Genomic DNA, 22,612 nt, shown 5'->3' on the forward strand with positions numbered 1-22,612 from the left:
GGACTGTGAATAAAATCGATCTAAATCGCCTTGAGGCTTTCGAAATGTGGTGCTATAGAAGAATTTTAAAAGTTTCCTGAGTGGAGAAGATTCGAAACTCCACAATATTAGACCGTCTCATCAAGACTACTGAGATCATAAAAAGCATCAAGCAGAGAAAGCTGGAGTATTTTGGACATGTAATAAGAGGTCCCAAATATAGGTTGCTACAAAATATCATGCAAGGAAAAATAGCAGGCAAACGCAGTCCAGGACGAAGAAGAACCCCATGGTCGAAGAACTTGCGAGATTAGTATAGTGTTGATACAAGCATGCTATTTAGGGTGGTACTGAATAAAATTAAGATAGCTATGATGGTAACCAACGTTCTGAAAGGACATGGTATTACTAAAGATCCCCACATCAGCACTAGTGAAATTTCACGTCAACATGACATTAAGCAAACCTCGGTGGCAAAAATCCGTCGTAAACATAAACTGCATCCTTACCGCATACAGGTACATCAAGAGTTGACAGTCGATGATTATCAACGCAGATAAGCTTTTTGTCAATGGTCTCAGCAGCAAGTGCAAAGACACGATTTTTTTTTTTTCGATATGCTTGTTGGAAATGAGGCTACATTTCCCAAAAATGGAACAATGAATTGGCATAATTTTCATTACAATGCATCAAGTAATCCGTATTTTGTTGTCACATATAGTCAAACTAGGTTGTCTATAAATGTTTAAGGTGGTATTGTTGGCGATTATGTGATTAGCCCACATTTTTTGACGGTCGTGTGAATGGTGCCATATATCTGGATTTTCTAAATTATCATTTGCCAATACTACTGCAAATTGTACCGCTTAATATTTGATAACGAATGTTGTTTTCACTCGACGGTGCTCTATTTCACCACACTGCTCCTATTCACAATTATCGAAATAACTTTTCTGAGAAGTGGATAGGTAGAGCAGAGGAGGACCAACTGTTTGGCCACCGCGTTCACCGGAATTCTTCAAAATTGTTTTTTTCGTGTGGGGCTATATGAAAGACCTTGTATACCAAAAGCCTCCAACAGTGCCAGGTGATATGAAAAATACAATGAGAAAAGCTTTTAATAAAATTGACTTACATATATTAAGAAATGTGGCTCGGTCATTGAAATATCGGTTACGTTGAAGGTGAATATTTTGAACATTTACGTTAGACTTATTTCCTTAATATCACAATATTTGTTACATTTATTACATAATAATATGGTTTATATTTTGTGTTAGTTACTTATTGAATAAAATAATTTTTTCTTCAAACGTCAAATAATGATGACATTACTTGTCTAACTTGATCCTGTCAAAGTTTGATGTCTCCGCCGGCAGCAGTTTTTTTTCCCATTTCTTTACGGCGGAGGGAAAAATGTTGTCATGGCAACAATATGAAACATGTCACAAAGCAACAATAGAAATGTCATTAACAACAATTAAACATCATTTTTATTTATAGTAATATTAAAAGATCAATTAGTTAATGTGGCATTTTCAAAATTGAAACCGTGCAAAAATGTTCCCGACTCTTGATACGCATTGGTAATTGTTGATGATACTGATGGTCGAGAACAACTTTCCAGCAATCATTCCAACGTGCTACTGCATCATTAGCCGCGGACTCAATTTCGTTTAGGTTTTCCATTTTCGCACTAAATTTGCGCTTGCGGTTGCAACAACAATAAGCTGTCTTTAATAATTGCAAACAACTGTCAAACAACTGTAACCAGGGAGACGCAAATCCCACCGACGACTTAATTATTTTAATTTCTAACATCTAGACGACTTTGATAGTTGTCACAGTTAATTTCGAGTAAAAATAGCGTATGAATTGTACTATTTATGGTTGAAAATTGCTACGTTTGAAGAAAAAAAGGTAAGAGAAATAATAAATTAGACTTACTCACAATCAATTTAATTTAACTATCCAGAAGACCGGTTTCGCTTTCTACAATATGCAAAGCATCTTCAGGTCTCGATACAAAGTTAAATAAATGATGCCGGTACTCTATTAATTGATGGTTGAAAGAACATGGTTCAAACTATCCTGTATTGTTGAATGGAGAACTTAAGTCTGCTATTGTAATTGTTTTACAGTAAACGGGGAAGTTCTTGAGGAGACAGATTTTATCCAATGAAGTAGATATAGGTGTAAAGTGATTGTTTGTTAGATGAAAGTAATGTTTGATACCATTGAGTTATTTAAAAGTTATTTATATTTATTCTAGAGATATATTTATGAAATGATTGTTATTTATTGAGATTTTATTTTATGAAGGTGACAGTTGTAAGACAATGAATGAGATTAGATGTACAAATTATGTGGGTGTGCAATTCTTTCAACTTGTAATTATTAAATTTCTTTAATAAAGTTCTATTGAAATATATGGCAAATGATTGCAAAGTCAAGTATTTAAAGTTAAAAATTAAGGACAATTTAAGACACACAGAAAACACTTAAAAGGGGGACGAAACAAACATTAAATTTAAAAAAGGGGAAGGACTTGAATGCAATACATCTCTTACTTGGAAACAATAGTCATAGATCTCTATTTATTTCTTTTACCTTTTGAAATGGACTCACACAAGCAACACATTCATAATTTTCATGAAATGGTGTTGATTTCATCTCTCTCTTGTCGTTTCCTCATTCCTGAGGATCGTGATTTCCTACAATGCGGGCTGTCAATTCTCTCCATCTCTTGCGATTTTGGGCTGCTCTCATGGACTCGGAAAACGTCTCTCCAGTGGCTTTCTGTACTTGATCTGACCATCGGATAGGTGAGCGTCCTCTGCCTCTACGTCCTTCTACGTTTCCGCATACAATTAGTCTTTCTAAGTTGTCATTGTCTCTTCTCGCAATGTGGCCAAAAAACTTTAAAACATTTGCAAGACACTGAGAGGAGAGTCTGGTCTGAATGTTTAGCTCTTCGAGAATCGACTGATTGGATCTGTGCTCCGTCCACGAGACGCGTAGCATTCGTCTCCAGCACCACATTTCGAATGCGTCAATCCTTTTCCTATCCTCTGATTTTATTGTCCATGTTTCGGCACCGTAACTGAAGATTGAAAAAATGAGTGTCCGTACCAATCTCATTTTGAGTTTTTTGGATAAAGAGCGGTCCTTCCATATTTTTGACAGTCGACTCATCGCGTTCTTGGCCATCCCTATTCTTCTGCGAATTTCCGTATGGGAGGAGGCTGCATTGCTTAAGGAAGATCCTAGATACGTGAACTCGTCTACTTTCTCGAAGTGAGGTTTCTACTCTCTTTATCAGTCTCGACATCTCCTCTTCAGATGTTGCTATCAGTGTTGTATCGTCTGTGAATCTTAAGTTTGAGATCTTTTTTCCTGCAATGGAGATGCCGCCTCTCCATCTATCGAGTGCGTTCCTCATTATGTATTCTCCATATAAATTGAACAGGTCTGGAGATAGTATGCACCCTTGTCGTACACCTCAGCTGGTTTTGAAGGTATCAGATTGCTGGTTTTCAATTCTTATTTTAACTGAGTTATCTTCGTATAAGTTTTTAATTAATATTGCCAAATGATCTGCAACTCCCATCTCATGAAGAACTGTCCAGAGAACTTCCCACTTCACACAATCAAATGCCTTTTGGTAGTCTAGAAAACAGATTATTATTGGAATTTTAAATTCGCGGGCCTTTTCTATGAGCTGCCGCATATTAAGGATTTGCTCTCTCGTACCCTTCCCTTTGACAAAGCCTGCTTGTTCTTGGGGAATTTGTTTGTCTAAGTATTGTTGCAAACGGCGTTTAATGATTCTTAGTAATATTTTGCTTGGATGGGAAATCAGTGAGATAGTACGATAATTACTACACTTTGTAGTTGATTTCATAGGGATTTCGAAATAAAAATGGTCATAATTTGTTAAATACTTTGTATAGTAATGCACAGTCCAATATTAAAAGTTTTAAAAATTATATGTTTGTTAAACAACGTAGTTAATAATCACGTTGTAGAATTCCACATATTTTCAAGTATAGGGAATATCATTGCCTACATTTTTTCTAAATAAGTTTTTTGGATGTTTTGTATAATACCACAATGGAATTACCAACCGACGTTGCAATGAAAACACATCCCGTTTATGCGTTACTTGAGCCTACTGTGTAATCGAAGCACCAGCTTTAACATAATAACAATACACAAAGCACGAGAGGATCTTGAATTTAATCCCAGATTTGTAGGTCCATGTTAGTATGTCGAATGCAATCCCTGAGAACTATGGCTAATAAATTAAATTAGTTAATAAAAACTAGAATTTTGCACTTAACACGTTCGCGGACATGAATAAAAAGATTGACTTTAACCAATTCTTATGGTTTTTAATAAAAAATAGATTAAATGATGTTAAAAAGAACTCTTCGTAGGAGTTTTATATGTCACAAAGCAATTTTTTCTAACAAAAAAGTTGCGCGGGCAAATGCCGCGTTGTCCCTAATCGTAAAAGAAAATATTGGTACTGATAACAGCAGTATATGCCGCTTAATAAGAAAAACATAAAGATACTGACGTAGACATATTTTTGGATATACTTTTATTCAATAAAATAAATCAATATGTATAATATTGATACAACGCCCGGAAGACCTTCTGGCAATACAAAATGTCTTCAAAAAATTTGGTCCTTTTGGCAGGACGCCTTTAAAAAAGTATGTATATAATATATTTATAGATGATGCTTACACAAGGACAAAATTGGTACCAACAGATTTGTCAAGAAATTTTGTCTATCTAATGCGCAAGTTTTGACATTCTAGCATCGATATTAAGTCAGAGAACTACGAACACAGTTCGTAGTTCTCTGATTAAGTTATTAAGTTATGGCAGTTGATGTATTGTAGAGTAGAGGTAAGCATCTGTCATAGGCGTAATCACTTAAAGTAGGCGTAGTAGTTAAGATAAAACATGAATTTTAAGATCGGTGACTGTATTTTTGGCACAGTGATGTTATTTGATAAAAAGAATAGCCTGTTTTTGATTAAAATTCAATTCTGCAGTATGCCATGGCATTATAAAGTCTATTTTAGATAATACTGCAATGGTTTTATGGGATATAGATAAAATTGAATGCCAATTTAAATAAATTTGAAAGGAGAATAAAGGTAAGTACTCTAATTTTAAAACTTCATGGATTATCTTCATTATAAATTTTTTTATACATTTTTCTAGATCAGAAAGGAAAAAGAAAACAAACAGGCGTCCCTAAACATAGTACAACAAAATCAATAAGGAGCAATGTGCCAAATACTTCTGAAGATAATGAGTGTAGAATAATTGATCAAGAAGTTTTTTCGTCTTCATCTTCATCAAGCGATAATGAAGATAAAAATTCAAGTGACGTTGATACGGTATAACATGTTACCAAACATGCTAATGTTTTTGACAGTAACAAAGTAACTGCTCACGATACAACTTGAAATTTGTGGAATGAAAAAAGAAAAGATCAGTTAATTAACACCAAATATAAATCAAAATTAATACTGACTAATAAGTCTAAAACATTACAGAATTAAATTTTTTCTATAGAAAATATGTCGGAAATATTGGAATCGACAAACAAAAATTCAGATCCAACCAAAATACAATGTAATTGATGGATTCGACCGTTACTTGATGGAAATTCATTTTATGTAAAAATAAAACACTGAAAACTTTGTTTTCAAAACTTCCACAAAATTTATTTTAAACTCTTATCACTACAGCTGTTTCGGCTGATTGCCTTTCTCAAGTGATCTACTTTTGGCATGCGTTTATACTTTATAGTCTCTATTGAAATAGGTTGAGGAGGGGAGAACTGTTTGTCTCAAGTTGGTCATTCAGAATTATATCTGTGTTTTTTAATTTGTTGATTTCCATAAATTCTAACAAAGATAGATGAAGGCCTTTATTTTGAATGTGAAGAATTTTAAATATACGATTTAAAAATGCGTAAAGTTAGTAGCGATGTCGGTGTTAGCAAAACAACGGTAAACAAACTATTAAAGCTTGAAAAATAGCATCTTTATAAAATCAAACTTGTGCAGGAATTAAACGAAGATGATCCCGATAGAAGAATGTAAATTTGCGTAGCAATGATGGATAACTGCCACTGAGACACTCTCTTGGTACAAAACATTTTTTTTCTGATGAGACCACTTTCACGTTAAATGGCGAGGTTAACCGTTAGAATTGTAGATACTGGGCAAAAGAAAACCCCCACTGGATGCGTGAGCATTATACACAATACTCGCAAAAGGAAATCGAATCATCGGACCCTACTTTTTCGAAGGTAATTTAAACGGGGCACCGTATCTTTAGTTTTTAAGGGGGTATCTCGTACCTACTTTACGTAATTTGTTTTCCAGCAGACGTAATCCTGGAGGTTTTGATGAAAGTTTATGGTTTCAACAGGATGGTGCACCTCGACATTATGCTGTAGGTGTTAGAATGTACCTAGATGAAATTTTTCCGAACAAGTGGATTGGTAGACGTGGACCTATTGAATGGCCAGCGAGGTCACCAGATTTCAATCCTTTGGATTATTTTATGTGGGGCCATCTGAAGAATGTTGTGTATCAAACGAAACCAGCAAATAGTCAAGAATTACAACAGAGAATTCGGACAGCAATAAACAATATTTCTCAAGACACAATAAACAAGGTTCAACAAGAATTTGTACAACGTTTGGGTTACTGTCAAATACAGCAAGGGCGAAAGTTCGAACATTTATAAAGTCATGTATTTCATCATATTCTGTCCGCTAGACAATAAGTATTTTTGATAATATTGTTAATTTAACTAACGCGTTACTTTATGAACACACACAAAACTATTGTATTTTTGTCCACCCTGTACCAATTTGAATCAATATGTGATACATTTTTGGAATCAGCTTAGCTAGAGTCATCCGAAAATTGAGACAAAATGGGGGTGTTCCATTTAAAAAAAAATGACGGTGACGTCATTACTCGAAAGTAATTCACCCTGTATATTAGAATGTTATTTTAAAATACGGTAAATTAAAATCAAAAATCGACTTGTTTCAGGATTATTTCTTAAAATGCTCTGTTTAGCTAAAAAAGAATTTGTTCCATACTTAACGGACACAGTGTATATTTTTTGACTTTTGAATCCCTTATTATTGTTCAAACAGTTCACGACTAATAGTAATCTGCATTTTCCAATCTTATTGCAAATACATTTTAATTTAAGGCTGATTTACATGAAATGTTTATTTTCATTTATCTTTGGTTAATGGATTAAGTATGTATTAATAATTTACTAAAGCTTTTTTGTTGTGGTACAACTGACTAAAATACTCTGAGCAGGAGTTTCTTTATGACAAAATAATGTTAAAATAAAGCATATAAAGTAACAATAAAGTCCTTAAGCTTAAATTCAAAAAAAAAAGTATATCTTTTCTTTAGTAATGACACTTTTACTTTGGAACAAAATAGCTCTTTCGTATTCATTTTGTGTAACAAAAAGGTAAAATGATAATTCGTAAAGTTTTCAATCTGGTACACACTGCTATAATTGAATTTCTTCGACAGTTGAAGACATTTTCCCTTTTCAAAACGTCTTCGAAACGATACTTGATTAAAATTGTTTGTGTTCTTGTGTTGCGCAATTCTTAAAAGTTCTAATCCGGCTCTTGTTGTTAAACCGGATTTTCCGGATTCCCCAAATTATTTAAAGATTTTATAAGACTTGTGTTATAAGATTCCAGATCGGATTACACCATTGAAGGTATAACATACAGGGTGAGTTTTTAATGCGACATCGGTCGATAATTCCATTGTGGTACAAGATATCCAAAAAACTTATTTACAAAAAAATATAGGCAATGATATTCATACTTGGAAAATATGTGGAATTTTACGGGGTGATTAATAACTATGTGGTATAGCAAACATACAATTCTTTAAATTGGACATCCTATATATTTTTTCATATTTATATTCCTCTCATAATTCTTGTTCTTATAATATTAGCCTTTGCATTACTATACAGAGTATTTAATGAGTTATACCCATTTTTATTTTGAAATCCCTATGAAATCAACACCATGTATATAAAGAAACAATGCATTAATAATTATTTATTTTATATAATAAGGTAAACAATACATTGTAGTTTATAAATTAAAGTCATAAATGTGTTGCCTGTGTGAGTCCATTTCAAATAAATAAAATGAAATAAAAATAAGACTTAATCACAATCAATTTATTCTACCACTAACGACCGGTTTCGCATACTATAATTTGCTATGCATCTTCAGGTCTAACGGTATCTGGTAAATTAAATGCTGAAATTACAAAAAACCCACATTAGGGTGTTGTCTTATAAAGAGAACAATTACAGCAATTATGCCAATATTATATGTCTGTGATTATTAATATGAATAAAAATTAATTAAAGCAGACAAAGTAAACCAATGAAATGGTATAAGATAATCTAATGAATTGAAATAAAATAGTAAATAACTAAAAATACTACTTACATGCCGGTACAAGAATGATTAATTAGTGATTTGTATAACATAGTTCAAACTATCCTGGATTGCTGGTGATGAGCAATCATCTGTTATATTGTAACTGTCTGACAATTAGATGGGAAGTTCTTAAGGGGAGAGATATTAATAAGTGAAAAAAGATGTAGGTATTGTGTACTTGTTTGTTAAAAAAGAAGGTGATGTTTTATATTATTTAAAGTTATTTACATTTATTCAATAGATGTATTTTTTAGAAATGTGTGTTAATTTATTAAATTGTTTATTAAAAAGGATAGGTATATGACAATAAATTAAGGTGAGTGTGCAATAACTCTAAATTGTAATTATTAAATTGCCATAGATTAATTTGGTCTCTTTTGGCAGAAAATTGTGATGTCAAATATATTAAAATAAAACAAATAAATACAATCAAAGACACTTAGAGACAAACAGAACACAATCAGAAAGACAAAACAGACATTAATTTAAAAAGGGAGGACACTTGATGGTATAGTACATCCACTAATAATTTTCCAACATAAACATGTCTCATTCTAGGTGAAAAGAGGCACACGTAATAATGATTGCAAAACCTGGTAAAAACGGCACATTTCCGCAAAATTACAGACCTATCAGCTTATTATCATCTATAAGCAAGATAGCGGAAAGAGTCATACTAAAAAGACTCAATGAAGAATCACAAATGCTAGGAACCATACCAGAGGCTCAATTCGGGTTCAGAAGCGAACACTCCTGTGAATTACAGGTACTACGACTTACAGAATTCATCACCAAAGGATTTAATGAAAAAATGTACACAGCTACAGCTTTTCTGGACGTCAGCAAAGCCTTCGACAGAGTCTGGCACCATGGACTCATCTATAAAATGAATGAATTTGGTTACAGTGAGGCGATGACATGCCTTCTTGCGTCATATCTTGCCAACAGAAGGTTCAGAGTTCAAATAGGGGCAACCCTATCCGGAGTCGGGACCCTGGAGGCGGGTGTGCCTCAGGGAGCGGTGCTGTCGCCGTACCTGTACACCATCTATACGGCCGACACGCCAAAAGAGCCAGGCTCTCTGTTGAGTCTTTACGCTGACGACACAGCAATAGCTGGAGAAACCCGGATCATGCAGCTAATCATCTGCAAAGAGCACTAAACAGATTCCAAAGATGGTGCATAAAATGGAAAATAGCCCTAAATCCAGATAAAACACAGGCTGTAATGTTTAGTCACAGAAGAAGTGTACCAAATCGCGAAATTACAATCGAAAACACCCCAGTAGACTGGACCAACCAGGCTAAATACCTAGGGGTACATCTAGATAAGAAGCTAACGTTCACTGAGCACATCAATCAGCAAATACGCAAAGCCAAAGCGTTGAAAAGTCAGCTCTCAACACTTATTGGAAGGAAAAGTAAACTACGATTTAAAACCAAAATCAGGGCTGCGAATAGTATTATCCTGCCAGTCCTAACATATGCATCCGCTGCGTGGGGACACACCTGTAAAACAAACTGGAAAAAGATACAGACTACTCAAAATCAAATAGTCAGAGATGCCCTTAAGATACCAAGATACGTACCCTTGAGATATGTATATAGAGACTCAGGACAAACAAGAATCCTACGCACGCTAGACGAGAGAGCATATGAAATTTTTAACGGACTAAGAAACCACCCCAGCAGACTGTTAAGAGAGCTGACTAACTACAATGAAAACACAAGGACAGTACACAGAAGACCAAAACAACAGATAGCTCGATATAGGGAGAACCCGAACGAATAAATAAAGAATGAGATGGTTGCAAGAAGAACGAACAAAGAAATGCAGTCAATCAGAAAACACACCAAAAAAAAAAAACTCTGGCGAGAGGGTACGCTTTTCTTTTTTAGGTTTTTAGGTTTTTAGGTAATTATAAGTCCAATATACACCGGGGTGTGTGAGAGCATTATACACTTGGGAATGCACACCCCAATACACGCACACAGATAGGATTAAGGAAAAAAGGAAAGAACTGTTGCCCAGGCATTTTATAGTCCCGACGCCACAAGGAAGTCCACAAAAAAAAAATGTGTTTTCTGATTAAATAACGTAAATTCATATTGATACATTCATACTTTTCATTAAACCGTTTAACGTAAATTTACCTTATATAGCAAATATAGAAGGGGCCCGCCAGGCCTTCTATATACCGCTCCGCGGACTAGGCCCTTAAGGCAGATCGAAATGAAAGATCTACTCGCGAAATCCGAGCACTGAGGTCATGTGCGGCATGCATGGGCTTGGTGGCCGGACCCCTCTCGGGTGCTGAGCCGGCGAGGAGAACAAAATTTATTTTGCCAAATCGGCGGCTGAGTGACCGAGCACACACTCTTTTCCGGACATAGAGTCATCAGCTCAGGCTGATGGCTCTATGGTCGGAACACACGCTCTTTTTTCTTTTTTTTTAAGGACTCAAGTCCCGACGTAAAGCTAGAGTAAAATCAATTGAGTCAGTAAAGTAAATAGGGAGAAAAGCCTAGATGTGGCTACCCCTACAGTTAGGTGGCATAACCACATTCACTAAAAACCGAGGATGTCCTATTACCCAGGGCATCTTAAGTAAATTTCAGATCATAAGCCTCCTCATAAGGATCATAAGGGGTGGTGGAAAAGCCTGGGGGTCAGATAGGTACCACTTCGACTAGCGAGGTGTGACCGGTTTGATCTTCGGACATGTGGATCCCATTCTTACATTGGTATACACATGTTCCTAGGGGCAGGGTTGATCACTGCGTGTGTGTGTGTGTGTGTGTGTCTCATTCTGGTATCAAAGAGACCGCCTTTCAAATCAAGGTTGTCAGACATATTTCCTAAAATTCCTAAGGTTATATTTAAAAAATATTCTCTATTCCCTATTCGTTATTATTCAATTGCTAGTCAACGAACGACACTCTTAAAAAATAATATAAACATATTCTCAAAAAATATATATATATAAATTAATTAACTAGGTACTAATATTTCCATGGACTCTTCACTAATGAATTAAAGCAACCGTGAACTTTGTATATATTACTTATATTCTAAGTAATTTACTTATATTCTAAGTAATATTGGCAACATTGTAGTCTGGAGAGAATTTGAACGTTCGACGTTGCCCTGTTGGTGAATTTAGCGGTAATACTTTTATAGATATAATGATCGACTTTTAAGAAATCAGACAACTTAGAATCCAAGTTCTCAAAAACGGTTTCAAGAATTGTATTATTTTTTTCCAAATTTCATTGATTTTATACCTTACCCGGTAACATGAAAAATTGCAGATATATTAATAATGGTATTAAGGTTATATTCACTAATTTTAAACTCATGCATTATGGCAACAGCGCGAAGCGCAAAGCCGTAAATTCTAATGAACACCTGTTGTCTGGCTATGCGACACCCTAAAATATTTCCTTTTGCAGAGGCGGAGGCGGAGGCTTATTATAAGGTATAGGTAATATAAGTAGTTATAAGTAATATTATATTTTTCTAGGATGGCATTTTTTAAGATGCATCAACTTCTGTGTTATCAATAAATAATGACAATTATGTTAATGACAGCTCTGAATTAAAAAATAAAGATTTGCACGTACAATCCCAAAGAATAGTTTTAAATATGTATGAGTGTTTGAAAAAAGAAAATATTGGGATGGCTGATAATGCCATTATTTCGAGAATTCATGTATTAAAAAAATCGGGTATAAGACGATATATACAATTATTAAATTAGGCACAGTTACAGATCATTCCTTAAAACGAAAGCGACCAAATAAAAAATTGGGTAGGATTGACACTGCTGCAAAAGACGTTATTCAGCGAACAGTTTACAATATTTACAAAGAAAATAGAGTGCCTACTTTAGAACTGATTCGTGAAAAAATTGCGAAGCTCATGTTGTAAAAATAGAAAACGAATATCCTGTTTTACCGGCAATAGCACCAATAGTTATCCAACCTGGGAACGATTCGACTTCAGAAGACTCTGACGATTCTTTTCAGTCCTTCTAATTAATTTCTTTACAGCTATCGCGATGCATCTTGAACACTAGTATTAATTATTATACAGTGTGTCGCATTTAAAATGAAGACAACTCTATATATCAGCTACTAAAATACATACAATTTGACATTTTGCACAGTCATACATGTTGATAGTGCACATTTTTTTAGTAGTCATCTGAAATTTAAATTTTAAACGCGGCTTACTGCGAATCCACAAACAGGGTAAATTTTCGATATTTTGCTTCGCGTTAGAGAAATCGGAAAAACTTCTTTGGAAAAGTTGTTCCACTTATTGTAACCGCACATACCAAATTTCATGACAAAATTCGCAATTTTAGTTTTTCAGTATTATTTGTAATCTCGATCCTAAATCTACAATTGGCTGTCTAAAGATGCATCTCGGGACAGCCAACTGTCCGTTTTAGAATCCTGACTACAATTGAAGAGCTTATTTCCAAAGTGTCTTACATCCATATAATGAAATCCATGAAATTACAGATTTTCATACAAATTTAACATACAAATTATACAATTTTACAATTTTCATATGCACTTTTAAATGGTAAATAAGAAGTTGTTTTGGTACATATAACTTTATTCTAGACTTGAAGAAATCTATAAAGTTTAAAAAAAGAAAATTTAAAAAATCGAAATTTTGGATTCAAGACACTTTGGAAATAAGCTCTTCAATTAATGAAAAAAGTAAAAGTGCGAATTTTGACATAAAACTTTGTTATGTGGGGTTATAATAATATTTGGAACATCTTTTCCAAATAACTTTTTCAGATATCTCTAACTCGAAGCAAAATATTGAAGATTCACCCTGTTTGTGCATTAACAGTAGGCCGTGTTTAAAAATTAAATTTCAGTTGACTATCTTAATTGCTGGATAGACAATCTTTTAAAATTTTCTGACAGAATGAGCCATTATTTACAGATAATTGTAAAAAAATATTATGGTTTATGTAAAAACTAAATAATAAGTCCAATATTCTTATAAATCACTAAAATTAACAAGCTTTAATTTGAAAGAATTAATTTGTTATTTATTCGATGTTGTGAGCCCGCTCCCATTTGAAAAAAAAACTGATTCTGTCCTTTGAAGAGTCCTATTCAAAAATGCCCCGTTTAAACACATCGAAGGTTGAAGGGTGCCGGACATTTTTGCCGGAAACCATTCAAATTCAAAAGATCACCTTTTTCTGCTACGGAAAATATTGCTCCGATTTCTCACCAAAATCAATGTTGATACTTTAGTTTAGATACTCTTGAATCTCAAAAATACTCATTTACATATTTTTCAAGCCTCGAAAATGCATATTAGGTATCGCATTTTTCGGATTTTAAATCGCCTATATCTCCAAAACTATTAACTTTTGAGAAAAATGACATAGATCTTATTTAGAGTCACCCAAAAACCTAAAAAATATTTTTTGGAGCACAAAAGGTGATATTTTGAATTTGTTTAAAAAATTGTTTAAACAATTTCTGCCCAAAAATTGAGAAATTTTCCTGAATATAATTATGTAAAAATTAATAAAAATTATATGATTTTTCTTGAAATATGCGTTTGATAACTGATCCCTTTTCTTAATTTCCACGCCAATGGTCGGCATTGACATCAAAGAACCTCAAAAGCCGACGCTTGGCAAATTTTTTTTTTTTTTTTCTTGGCTTGGACAATTGTCATTCAGCCAGGCACAATCAGCATGAGCTTTATTTTCGATAAATATTTAAAATAATAAATATTTAAAGAATTAGTGAAACATGATTAATATACTAATAATAATATAATTATTCCGTACTTAGCTAATGTACATACTATGTTAATAAATACTATATTACACCTTTATTATAATTCAGTTATTGACAGACGTGAAATACATAGTGTATACATCTTACAAATAAAAATATCTACCTACTATGTTAATAAATACAACTATGGTAATATATATATTTTTTTTAATCACTACGTTAGGACATAAACCCGATTCAACACCTCGGAGGTTTAGATCCTCTTAGTGATTGTTTTACTATATTTTTATTTTTTTTTTTTATTTTTTTCATAATCCTTTTTTTTTATTTATTTTTTTTTGATTAATTTTTTTTTTAATTTATTTTTTTAATCTATTTTTTTAAGTATTTTTTTATATTCCTTTTTTTTTAATCTTTTTTTTTTATTTTTTCCAAACATAGGTTACAAATCTAATTACAGGCATACTTTACTATCAGACAAAAAGTTTATCAAGCAGTCAAACATTTTCTTTTCATTAAGTGATAGTAGAAAGGGAATATTAACAGGAAGTGGGATGTTCTTGTCCATCATTCTTTTAATAAGATTGTTGGTGTGTTGTTTATACTTTTGACATTCAAAAAATATGTGGTTTAAGTCACTTTTAATCTGACATTCTTGACAAATATCGGAATCTAATATATTTATTTTAAATAAATGTGCAGGATAACATGCATGACCAAATCTAAGTCTACTGATGGTAGTTATATATTTGCGAGGGAGGATGAAATTGTTATACCAAGGTTTTTTTGGAATATTTGGTTGTATCAAACTATATTGTGTTGTTGAAATACTACAGTACTTTTCCCAGTGTGCTTTTCAGTTGTTCATTTGTTCAGTTCATGAACAAGCAAAAGCATCTATAATGCAAGGATGATAGTTGGTTAGTGTTCCATGAATGATGGAATTTTTAGCTAACTGGTCTACGTGTTCATTATATGTAAGTCCTGAATGTGCTTTGATCCACATCAATTGTATTTTTTTGGTGTATTTATTAATTTCAAATAAGCATTTTTTAATTAAAAAAATGTATGGATTAGAAGTACTACATGGTAGTTGCGGTTTTTAAATAGCTGTAAGTACAGATAATGAATCAGATAAAATTACTGCTGAACTATAGGATGCAAATTTAAAATAAATTAAAGCTTCATATATGGCCGCAGCCTCGGCAGTAAAAATTGAGAAATTTGTGGGCAGCTTAAACATTTTTTCTATAAATTTATCTGGAATATAAAAGGCACAACCAGTACCCTTTGAACTTTTAGATGCGTCTGTATAAATACAAACCGATTTTGGCCAATTTGTTAGATAGTTGTTTAAAACAATACGACTTTTTAAAGGGTTCTCATGATAAATAGGTTGTATTATATGTACTTGATCCAGTAACTCAAAGAAATCTTTAAAATGTACCACTTTATTTGCAACTGTAAGTTCAGTATCTTTATTTGCAGTATTTCGAAATGCTTCGCATAAGGGTGGAGAATTCTTGTAAGTCCAATATTTATTTGTTAAGTCGAAATAGTTTAAACTACTAATATCTTTATATAAACAAGTGTTGTAACCACGAACTTTAAGGAGAAATTTTTGACTGAGATATTCTCTTCTAAATTTACTGGGCGGTTCCATTGTCTCAACATAAAGTGGTTCAATAGGGGTAGATCTCATAGCAGCCATGCAACGCCGCAAAACTGTGTTTATAAAAACATCTATACGGCCTAAAATATTGTTACTAGCGGATCCGTAAAGTACAGAGCCATAATCTATAATGGACCTGATATAAGAACGATAAAATAGAAGACATGTTTCAACATCAGCACCCCACCAAGTTTTTGTAATTGATTTGAGAAAGTTTAGTGCTTTATTACACCTATCAAGCATAAAATCAACATGCAGTTTCCAGGTCAGTTTTGTATCCAAAATCATACCCAAATATTTTATCGACTTACAGAGGGGAAAATAATTATCATTTAATATTATTTGTTCTCTTTGAGGCAAGTTATGTCTAGTGAATATACAAATGTTAGACTTGTTGTTTGCCAACTCAAAACCATTTTTTCTAAACCACCTACAGCAATGTTCATGAACACATTCCAATGTGTTTAAGCCGTCATTGTATTTTTTAGATTCAGTATAGATACAGAAGTCATCTGCATATTGTATTGTATTAAATGAAATTTTTTCGATACTAATATTATGAAAATCGGCTGTGTAAAGATTAAATAGAAGTGGACTTAAAACTGAGCCCTGTAGAAGACCCGAACTATTAAAACGTGGTCCAATGAGTTAATTGTTTTCCATCCTAATATATATTTTCCTGTTTAAGTAGAAATTGACAATATTTTGGGCAAGCAGGAAAGGTATTTGGAATTGTTGAATCATTTTTTCTTTTAGCATATCTAAATTAACACTGTCATATGCACCTTCAATATCCAAACATAATAGTGGAACATACGTATTGCGAGAATATGCATTTTGAATGTGAGTTACTACGGTAGCGAGTGCATCCAAAGTACCACATCCTTGTCTGTAACCGAACTGAGAATTTGGAAGTAGTTTTTTCTCACTTAACCACCATTCAAGCCTTACTTTTAGTATCCTTTCTAATACTTTGAGAACACAAGACATAAGTGAAATTGGTCTGTATGATTTTGCCAGATTCGGATCCTTCATTGGCTTTAAAATTGGGATTACAATAACTTCTTTAAATTCATCCGTACCTGCAGACATAAATTCGTTAAATATTTCCAATAAAAGATCTTTAGCGATTGGAGGAAGCAGATCAAGCATAGGATACTTAATGTGGTCATAACCAGGACTTGTGCTAGAACGATTATTTAAAACATAGCTTAGTTCTGTCTGTCTAATCGGTTGAAGTAAAAAGTGGTTTTTGTCGGTTACTATTTTCTCAGGTTTATTAGGCATAGATATCACTGTTGGAGGAGCAATTATATCAAAAAACTCTTCTATCCAAATATTTTCAAAAGATTTTTTTTTTGTTGGTGATTTTCTGTATAACTTTCTAGCTTGAGTCCAAAGTACTGATGATGGTATTGATTTATTAAGAGAAGAAACCCAATTGACCCAGCTTTGTTTCGCAATACTTTTTAGTTGTTTTTTTGTACTTGCCATGTTTGATTGGCATTTTATATAGTTCTCAAAATTACGTTCTTTTTTATAATTCATGAGTGAATATTGCCGGTTTTTAATAATAGTGTCACATTCAGAATTCCACCAAGGTGGCGGGTTTCGAGTTTTTGGCTTAAAAGGTTTATATTGTGGTATTGCAATGTGAGCAGCATAATTTATACTATTAATTAAATGTTCATATTTGCTTGATGTGTTATTTGAAATTTCAGTATTTTGGTTAAAAAAGTTTTGTACTAAAGAAGTATATAAAGGCCAATTAGCTTTTTTGATGTTCCATTTATTTTTTGGTAATATTTTTTCTGTTTCGGCTTTAATGCAAATTTCCATCTGTATAACAAAATGATTTGATCCTAGCGTGTCTGAAGAGATAGACCATTCAGTCTTACTAACAAGATCCGGACTGCAGAAAGTTACATCAATCATTGAGTAATTCTGGTTAGGTTGAGTTAGTATTGTTGGTTGTCCATTATTTAAAACTGTAAATTCAAGATCATCTGCCATTTAAATCAGCTGTATTCCGATTCCATCATTTGTACTTGAACCCCAAATAGTATGATGGGCATTAAAATCACCTCCTATTATAATTGGTTTTTGTAACTGGGAAAATATATTAATCCAATCATTTATCGTGCATCTTATTTTCGGGGCTCTATATAGTGACATAAAACTAATTTGACTATTTCCATATTTAATTTTTATAGCACATAACTGTATTTCGTTATTGTAATTATTATTTTCAATTTTTAGTTCAGTAAAACAAATTGATTTATTTATCAGTATAGCAACTCCACCATAACCATCCAACCTATCATTACGAACAAGATTATACCCATTAAAATCATATAATACATTTTTTTTAAACCATGTTTCACTAATAAGAGCTATGTCTATTTTGTTAGTTACTAAATAATGCATCATACTATTTTTATTTGAGACAGCAGAACGAGCATTCCACTGCATTATTTTTAACTTAGGTTGACAAGACATTTTTTTATTTAGTATTAATCAGAGTACCCTCCAATACCTGTTCAATATTATTGACTATTAATTGTTTATCTATAGATCGTATATCATCAAAAGTTTGTATACTTTGTAAAAGCTGATATATAAAAGTAGAAAGACTTTCAGTTACATTTCTTTTAATTTCAACGTTTTCATAATTTGGTACAATTCGATTAACAGGTAAAGGTTTATCAGGTCCAAAAACAAAAGGAAACATTGGTTTCTCAGTAGACGACTGTGTAGTTGGTGAATTGACTTTTCTTTTTTTATTTGTTTGAGATTTCGTAATATTTAAATCAGTGTGAGTAAAAGCAGAATTTGGCTTGTGTGAAACTTGTTTAGATACCGGAATAATTTTACTAGTTGTAGGCAAACTAGGAAAATCCCTTTCATATTCTGCTAAACATTCAAAGGAATTGTTACTTACAAAATTTGAAAAGGATTTTTCACAGTTATTACGTGCTTCTACAAAAGATATGTTATGTTCAGCCATTATATTTTTTATTTTTTTCTGTTTTTCATATTGTGGACATTTATTAGATATCGACAGATGGTTCCTACTTTTACAATGAATACAAAATACAACTTCTCTATTACAATTATGATCTTTTTCTTTAATTTCACTACATTGAATACACCGTTCTTGTGTACTTTTGCACTGTTTGGATACATGTCCAAATCTAAGACATTTATAACACTGAACGACTTTTCCAATATACTGTTCAACAGGACAAAATACCTTATTAAAAGAAACATAATTTGGCAGAACGTTGCCTTCAAATGTGATAATTATTGTCTTTTTATCTACGAATTCAACTTTATTATCATTAACAACTTTACGTTTAGTTCTATATATATTAATAACTTTAGAAGATAACTCTATAGTATTTATTAAATAATCTACGTCATACTGAGTATCTACGTCCCGTACTAAACCCTTGATTTCCAACAAATGATTAGGTATGTACGCCTTAAGATTTTCCAATTTTAATGCTTGATTATTTACTAAATTATTTGCTTCCAGTAAAGACTTTAACAAAACCTTGATGCGATTTCTACCTATGCTTTTAATTTCTAAAATATTTGTAAGCTTTAATTTTTTGAATAATATGTGACCAACAGTCATCGGATGTAATCTGCCTAAATTTTCAACATTTACTTTTTCAATATAAACCCAAATATTTTTAATATTATACTTATCTGAGCGTAAATTAAAGGTTTTCTTTTCCGGTTCCATGACAGCACCTACACTGTTGACATTTTTTATGGTCATGCTTTGATTATTAGTTATTTTTAAATGGTCCTCACTATTATCTACTAACATTTGCGTCAACGAGGACGTCCCTGCACTAGTGTCCCCCATTGGGGGAACAAAATATAAGTTTACAACCGTAAAACACTTGTCGTTTAACTATATGGTCAAAATTAAAATCCTAATTATACATAAAAAGTAAATCACAATACTAATTAGAAAACCGGCTCGTTTATTATGGTTTTTGCACTTAAATTTTAAATCAATACTGTTTAAAATTATTAAAAACTATAATTTTTATCGGAGAACTTTTAAATTCAAATTTTCACTTTGACGGCTTGGCAAATTGACGATGGAAAAAGTATACTACATCACTTGTCAGGAGATGAACTGGCAAAAAATTTAGTTTTTTTGATGTCTACTAGATTTTTAAGAGGTCAATTTGACAAGCTATTGTAGGTTTGTACCTACAATTCATTAGATTATCTTATACCATTTCATTGGTTTTCTTTGTCTGCTTTAATTAATGTTTATTTATATTAATAATCACAGACATACAGTCTATCTAATTTACTTACTCTTGCACGTCATTATCATTGACAGGGATCGAAGTTGACATAGTTGCCAAAGTATAAAAAAATCCTGAATCCATTTTAAATTAAATACTTCACATAATTATTGCAAAAGTGGGTTATACAACAACACAAATTAATATTTAATGTAAATAAATAGAAACAAAACAAGAGTTAGAAAATAATCTTGTTAAAAACAATTTGAGCCGCTTGTATGCGTCGTATAAAAATGTAAAATGTAATACTTAAACAAAAACAACTTTTCAACAAAAAAAACATTTTTTTTTTCATTACTTATTAACATTAGTCAACACCGCAACTGTCAAATAAGTGTTATCAATTTATGCCAAAATATCACCTTCGTTCGATTACAGCTACAGTGTGTTCCGAACAAATGTTCTTCATAAAACCGCTTCATATTGCATTTATGAACAGTTTAACGTTTTCTTTAATTTTTATACATATAGTCTCTGACTTCCTATGTTTTTTTTTAATTCGCTTGAAATAATAAGAAATACATATCAGGTGACTCCATATAAGTTTGGTTGTGTGTATATATAAAAAAGGAATAAGTAAAAACTATTTATTTTCCATAATAAGGTAAAAAATATATTCTGCTTTTTAAAGTAGGGTTAAGAGAAATAATTGACAAATATTCGTATACAGGATAAACTACTAAACAAACTTTTCTCATATTTTTTAAATGATTTCTGACACTCTTTCGTTTTTGAAGTTTTATGAGTGAGTTTACTGTCTAATGTAATGTCATATAGTCTTTTGAGAAGTTTGTTGTAATTTAGAGTGTCGTAGGCGGTAGTGAGATCTAAAAATACCGCCCAAGATACTTCGTATCTTTCGTACTCGTCTTCAATATGTTCGGTATGATTTATTATTTGTAATGTACATGATCTTCCTGGTCTAAAGCACTTTATTTGTTATGAGTTTTTCGTCTATTCTGAATGAAATTCTATTAACCAAAATGCGCTCCAGTATTTTGTATAGGTGATAGAGCAAAAATATTGGACGTTAGCTTTTGAGATCACGTTTATACAGTGATGAGTGTCTTACCACCCGGCTTTTTAAAGTAAGAGATAGAAAACACAGTTACCTTGTGAAATAAAAAGAGATAAAACTCGTAGAGGCGAGAAATAATCAGAAAAACCTATAATTTATATTACATTACATTACCACTATCGATAGTCTCACACCTTTAGACGTTAGGTTCGAGCTAAATCACCTCGGTCATAATTATTATGAGTAACGTCGAATGTGTGACGTATTTCCATTTTTTAATTTCGCATAAAGTAAAAACTGATTGACCACAATAAAGCAAAAATGTGAATAAAATAATTTAATTAATAGTGATTATTTAATCTAAAGTTTTAAATTATTAACCAAGAATAATTTCTACTATGATTTGGGGAGTTTCATACACTCTTGTCACGGAATAATTATAAATCCTTCGTGGAGTAAGAATTCGACATTGCGATACAGACATCGCAGACGATTAGAATTATTAGAGTTCAAAACCCACATGTGGTTTTCTTTTTTTTTGTTTTTAATGATTTGAAATTATGCAAAGATCGTTTTGCTTTGAATCACTAAACAAAACTAAACAAAAACTAAAGTTAAAACAAAAAATCTTATTGACAAAACAGTATCGTCGTACTTTCGAATATAAAGTAAAAACTTTTAAAGAATATTTAAATAAGTAAAAATTCTACAAAAATAAAAAAATATCCGTGGCCACTAATTAATCGATTAGGTAAAGTCGCACTGAGATATTCACTGACGATGCAAGAATTATGTGCAGGACAACCATCGTGTTGAAACCATTTGGAATCGAAAGGTATTGGTAAATTACAAAGGGCTGGGACAATTTCATTTTGCAGAAGTTCCAAGTATTTCCGCCCTGTCAACATACCGTCTATAAAAAATGGACCATTGACATGATTCCCTATTATTTACTTTTCGAAGACGCTGGGTACGAGCGACATAAATCTGACGAGGATTTCCTCGAGATCAATACCTAGCATTGATTGAATTGTGACGGCCATGCAATGAAAACGTACATTCATCGGTGAACAAAACGTTCTCTAAAAAATGTTCATCTTGATGTGACATTTCCATTGCAGTTTGACAAAATTCTAAACGTCTATATTGATCTCCAGGGAATTGTTCGTTGGATTTAAGAAGTTTATAGGGACGGTATCGATGTCTTTACAAAATTTCACCTACTCTAAATCTTGGAATTCCACATTGTTCTCCAAGACGAGGTGTTGATTGGGTAGG

General features: G+C 32.4%; 1 protein-coding gene across 2 annotated transcripts in view; it reads left to right on the forward strand.

Moving 5' to 3' along the window:
- LOC140445742 (calsenilin-like) overlaps positions 1-22,612 on the forward strand; it is an 859,410-nt gene that overhangs the window by 816,501 nt on the left and 20,297 nt on the right. The window lies entirely within an intron of this gene.

The sequence above is a fragment of the Diabrotica undecimpunctata genome, chromosome 7 (genome assembly GCF_040954645.1).
Source record: "Diabrotica undecimpunctata isolate CICGRU chromosome 7, icDiaUnde3, whole genome shotgun sequence".
Lineage (NCBI taxonomy): Eukaryota > Metazoa > Arthropoda > Insecta > Coleoptera > Chrysomelidae > Diabrotica > Diabrotica undecimpunctata.